Genomic DNA, 6,375 nt, shown 5'->3' on the forward strand with positions numbered 1-6,375 from the left:
GGTAAGTCCAAAGGGATAGGAAATAGATTAGTGGCTTCCAGGGGCCGGAGAGTGGTGAAATGGGAAGTCTGTAGTTTTTTGTAGTGATGAGAACATTTTGGAATTAAATAAACAACTTTGTGAATATTATAAAAGCCACTGAATTACATATTTTAAGGGTTAAGTTTATACTATGACAACTCTATCTCAAAAAAAGTAAAAGATGAAGTCAACTTGCAATATTAATCCTAATTGGGAAAATTGATTTTAAGTGCTCCGCAAATAGGGAAACGTTGTTATGAGCAGAGGCAGGAAAGCATTAAGCATGAATTAGAAGTTAATGTTGCTCTTTTTTTGCAAAATAATACTGAGGAATGAAATCATTTGTGGTTAGGTTGGAGAGAAGCAACACTAGACATTTGTGTATGTTCCAGGCCAACTCTCTATGACCCTGGCTAAAATGAAATTATGGAGTATATACAGCACATTCCATTATAACCTCCAATTCTGCTTTCATTATTTTGGACTCTGTACATCTAGGATTGTCCCATTGTGAGTTTTCCAGGCTGGAGAGCAAAGGAATCCTAATCCAGATTCCTCTCAAGACCATAGCATGTAGCCAGTCTTCTGTTACACATAATTATGAGATTAGGGCTCTACTCCCCATTTCAAAATTGGGACGTATTTTATTAGTAAGTTTTGTTAAGTAAGTTCAGTTTAGGTAATTCAAATGCAAATCTGAGCCACATTTCTCAACATTAGAAGGAAATCCACAGCTGACAGAGGAGCACATTTCCCTAAAGTGGATACAAGTTAAATTAATGATGATGTTTAATGTATAGTTTAGAGAACCAAAATATTTTTCTACCTATAGTGAGAGTTTGTAGCTCCATTGGCTGCCATAAGATTTGAAACACATGGAAAGACAGACATAATGGTAAAGGAAATCAGGAACCCAGAGTATATGAGTATATGAGATTCTTACTTGTTTTTTTAGTCTGCAAATGAGTATCTCAGTTTGAGGTATGTCTTCATGTTCAGCTCTCAAACTAGCCACCATACCTGTAAAATAGCTTTTACCCTGAAAAAAAAAAAAAGTAATTTAGTACACTCTTCTGTCTGAATTGTCTCTTTGAACCCACTCTTCATCTCTCTATATATACCACCCCATCTTTTTTTTCCCCACCCCATCTTTCATAAGTATTTCCATACCCTTTCATCCACTCATTCTATCTTTTAAGCGGCCTTTGGAAGATCATTTGAACTCCTAGTGCTCATTTTTAGGAGTCATATGGGGCCCACTTGAGTCTCCTTCCTTTCTTAATTCTTTATGGAGACTGAGAAAAGGAGCTAGGAGTCACTCCCTTCTCCATTCCTCACATTCTGATCCTAACCCCAACTACTCCTACATGTTGCATTCAGAATAGACAATGGAGACAGGATCTTCTATTACCCTTATCTATGTTTGGCTTAGATGGGAAAACCCAGGACAATATATCCAAGTGCTACTCCTCCACTAAACTTTTCACCTCATAATGAGGGTACCACTTTGACAATTTTTCTTTTTCAATTTTACATCCATCTCTCTTCCAGAATGCTTCACTCCCCAGATTTATTCTTTCATTTTTCCTACCCTCATTCTTTTCCTCTTAAAGTACCATCTGGGGGAAACAAATTATATATATATATATATATATATATATATATATATATATATATACACACACACACACACACACACACACACACACACACACGTATATATGACAGATTACAGAAATAACTCAGTGGTCTGAAGGCTGTGCTGATGGTCTGTGAGGATAACCCTGTGTAACTAAAAAGGATAAAACTGTGAGGATAAAGATGTGCAGTGGTGACATTTTTCAGCATGTGCATCTGCTTTGGTTATATAGATTTAAGTTCTAGTGAGCCTTTTCTCAGGTCTGTGATCTATGTTTTCCTCCTTTCTGCCAACTTGGAAGAGGAAGTAGGAGAAGATAATTAACTCATATAGCAATTTATATTATATTGGCTTATTTATAAATTTTCTACAGGTAACTTGTTAATTTTTAACCCCACTGCAGATGTAACTTCCCCCACCCCCAAAGTCATCCCTGATACTACAAGTTGGAATTACATTTTCTTTTTTTAATGTTCTCCTCGGAGTACTAATGGCAGGCTCATCATCTGAACTTGTTACAGGTATTTATCCCTATCGTAAAATGCTGAATGTAATTTGTGGGTATCTATTTTGTCTTTAAGTTCCTTGAGGGCAAGATTAATGTCTAAATGAGTGTTCTATCCCCATGTGGGTTAATATACCACTTTGTACACTGTAATTCAGAAGGATATTTTCTTGATGGATAGATGTAAAAGTAAAAGGAAACAAAGGGTCATGAATCAGTTCACTGACAACTGATTCTACAGTAAAAGAATAAGAGAGCTAAGTACTGGGCATAGAAAGACTGTTCTTTTCCAAGTACTAAAACCAAACTGTAGGCCCAGATATTGGGTAGTGAGCTGTGATTCTAATGGCAAGAGGAAGATAATAATTTTAGCCAATCAACTGGAGAAGCTAGGCACTTGACTGGCCAGTCTTACTTCTGAATCTGTAGTTTATAGCTCATAAGGCACAGACAAAAAGAGAAATATTTACCAAGCCTTAACCACATAAAAGATACTATGATTATTGCCTGAATTCTCTTTTCTTCTTCCCCACCCCTATTTTCTCACTTTGATCTTTTTTTCCTCATTCATTTATGGCAGAAAGGGAGTTTCATTTCTACTTCAATAAATTAATATAGGATATTCTTTCAGAATAGTTCTCCTGATCATCTGAAAGCTTTGCAATATAGAGAGTAATGCAAGAGGTTTATCAAGGTGGTGAGATTAATGCTCATGAAGGATAAAATGTAGAAGAAGTAGGATTAAGCAGATCTAACAAGTCTTGACCAACCCAATAAGGAAATGTAAATCAAAGAAGTGACACACATTGAACAGACATAGCCAGATCCTAGTAGCCCCTTTATGCTCCATCATTGACTGGGGATAACTGGGAGGAATGTGGCCTCACCTGGAAAGGTGAGGCAGATCCCAAAGGACCTAATGACTAGAAGTTATTAATCAACTATCTGCATTTCTTGCAGCTGAGCAGCTAGTTCTTATTTTTAAGACTGACCCAAGTGACATACCTCCATGGCTGCCACACCTTCCATAAGATCTTGATTAATATAAACAGCCTATGGCATTATGCTTGCTGATCCTAGGGAATGGCCTCATAGATTCACAGAGCATCAGCTGAATGCTGATGTTCCTGGAAACCATCCGCCAGTCATTTTTAAAACATGTTCCTGGTTGCCCCTGGTTTCCCATAAGGGTCACTGTGGGAATCAGAAGGGAAGAAAAACAGTAAAGATTTGGGATTTTCTAACCTTCCTCCCAAATACAGTGGCTTCATTGTATGGTAGAGATAAGGATTTCCATGTAATATTACATTTAAAAATAGCCTCTGCTATTAATTAAAAACACGTTTAAAAAATGATCTTATCCGGGGCGCCTGGGTGGCTCAGTGGGTTAAAGCCTCTGCCTTCAGCTCAGGTCATGATCCCAGGGTCCTGGGATTGAGCCCCGCATCGGGCTCTCTGCTTAGCGGGGAGCCTGCTTCCCCCTCTCTCTCTCTGCCTGCCTCTCTGCCTACTTGTGATCTCTGTCAAATAAATAAATAAAACCTTAAAAAAAAATGATCTTATCCAACAACTCACACCCTGAGTGGTGAAGGAATACCAGGGATTTGTAACTTTTCAGACATGAATAGTTCACAGTATATACTGGGAATTATGCATAAATCACAGCCATTCCTGTCTGTGTCATAGTCCTTCATCTAAGAATAGCCATAGAAGAATGACACTTAAAGAGATCACTTGGGGAGAGTTGGGTGGAGAAATGGGGAGGGATTTCTTCAAGGTCACTTGATAACCAGGGGCAGGAGTATGATCAGTAGTTGGGTGGCCTCTCTATCTATGCAGTGTGTTCTTTTCAATCTGCCATGATGCTCCCATGATTGAGCCAGCCCCAGGTGAAACACAAAAACCACAATAGATGGTGCCGAAAACAAAATAAAGAAATGATCCTATCCAACCCCGAAGTGGAATCCTTTTATACAGGAAACCTGGTGAGGAGCCACAATACTGTGAACAGATAGAAGTTGAGCTGCTATGATTACAAAGGAAGGTGGATGCTGGACATGAGTGGGAGTCCGAGGTTTCCTGTTCTGTTAGACATTTTTCTTCTCTTCCCACTGTACTGTGCATGTGGAATACCGCTGTAGAACTCTTGGCCTCTGAGTGACATGGTGTAATAGGAATGTACGAAAACTCAGAATGGCATAGCTACAGTCAATGTTATATAAGTGAGTTAGTTGTAAAATGAGTGGTCTCATCATTCCAGCCTACAATACAACACTCTGAAGGGAACTCCTTCTTAAAAACTAGAAAGTTTAAAAACAGAAAACTTAAGGCTTTAGAAGGTATTCTCTCTTGTGCTATATATTTGAGTCTGACAGCAGCCCTTGATTTGAAAATATGCATGGGGTTCAAGCCAAGCTTTGGAAATTTATTTCCACACATACACTAACATGGAGGGAAACCTGCTATCACTTTGAAGCAGCTGATCCTGCAAACCAGTGCACTGACAAAGCAATTTGCATCTGTCAACCCCCTTCCTTCTCAGAATGGAAAATGGCCTCTCCACTCACTACAGTGGCCAGAAGAGCCAGGTTTTGGAATGAATTAGATTATCTGCTGAAATGTGTATTACATTTTGACTCCCTCATCCCTACCGTGTAGAAAGGATTTAAATTCCATTATATCTAACTTACTAAGAGAGTGGATTGTTGACCCTTCCTCGAGAAGGAGTCCCTTTTCAGAGGTTAGTATCTCACAGACCAGGAAATTGTAAAAGCAGCCAACAGGCCACACTGAGGCCCTTCCTTGCTCCCTGGCTTGCCCACTGATTGCTCTTTCCTCTGCTCCACCTGACCACGCCCACCTGTTCTTGATGCCAGGCTGACACCACGTCACCACTGACCCATCAGCTACTCCAGCCAGATGCTCAAAAAAAAAAAAAAAAAAAAAATCATATATGCAGCTGCTCAATCTCACGAGTCAGAAAATCTGATTAGATTTCCACGCCTTCCAAATACAGTACTGCAGGCGGTGTGCCAAGCAAATCATTGGGCACTTTTTTTTTTTTTTTTTGGAATTCAATCCCTTTATTTCAATGTATATTGTACATAAATTACAAATCCTCACTTCTGCCCCTCTGCTAGAACTTTTCCGGAAAAGCCTCCATTTCTTCCTTGATACTGTTTTCTACCAGTAATGCGAAGTTACTGTCTGTGTTTTGAAGGTTATAGCTGACAAACGCCTGTTTCTTGGTCTTCCTGGCTAAGCGCTGTGCAAGGCCAGTAGAGGTGGTGTCAGAAGTGTCTCCGAGGAGGGAGGTAGACACAGGGATGGAATCGTAGCGGTTGCACAGGCCACGGTGAGGTTGCGCAGGTGCGGCGTTGCTCCCACCCACAGGAACACAGGCGAGTCGGTCAGCCGCATGACATGGAAGTGGACGAGCTGCTCCCACAGCCTCGCGCTGAAGTTGTGCAAGGAGACCTCCCCGCCCGCGGCGGCCGGCGGCCCCTCCATGCCGCCCCGCACGCCGGCCCGGCTAGCGCCCGGAGTCCCGCTGCCCGGCCTTCGCCAGCCGGGTCAGACCCAAGCAAGCGAGTGCCAAGAGCTCACTGGGCACTTTTAATCAGCCATTTCACAGAGAAGTTCCTGGGGCCCTGGGCAGTGGCAGCCTTCCAGAAAGAAGGAAAAGGAAATGCTCATGGAGAAGCAGCCAAGGCTGTGTGGGCCTAGTCTTAGTGGGGTGTGTGGTGAAGGACAAAGCCAGTACAATTTCAGAGTACTTCACAGTTTACAGAGCACATTCATGCTCATTATTTCATTTGAGGCTCTACACAAATCCATGAGGTAAGACTAAAAGATATTCTTATATCCATTTTCCAGTTTTTAAAAAATTGTGCTCACACACAGAGTTGCTAACCCAATTCCATGTAGTAATTGACAAGCTTGAAACTCAAAGCAGGGGTTTTGCGATTCCAAATTCCATATTGTTGGCATTTTCCCACACAGTGCCAACACCCACTGCTAACATGTAGTGAAGTATTGTGTGCCAGGGGCTCTGACAGTGCTTTTCTTGCATCATCATCATACACATCCTGTGAACTGGGTACCTACATGTCACTGTTTGGCACAGTGAAGCTCAGAGAGACTGTATGATATTAGCCTTTCCTGATATGTACAATTAAAACTTAAGGGAAATTAGCTTGGTCCACACATG

General features: G+C 41.1%; 1 pseudogene; it reads right to left on the minus strand.

Moving 5' to 3' along the window:
• Positions 1-5,236: 5,236 nt before the first annotated feature.
• On the minus strand, positions 5,237-5,731 carry LOC125100942 (proteasome assembly chaperone 4-like; annotated as a pseudogene).
• Between the last annotated feature and the right edge of the window lie 644 nt (positions 5,732-6,375).

The sequence above is a fragment of the Lutra lutra genome, chromosome 5 (genome assembly GCF_902655055.1).
Source record: "Lutra lutra chromosome 5, mLutLut1.2, whole genome shotgun sequence".
NCBI lineage: Eukaryota > Metazoa > Chordata > Mammalia > Carnivora > Mustelidae > Lutra > Lutra lutra.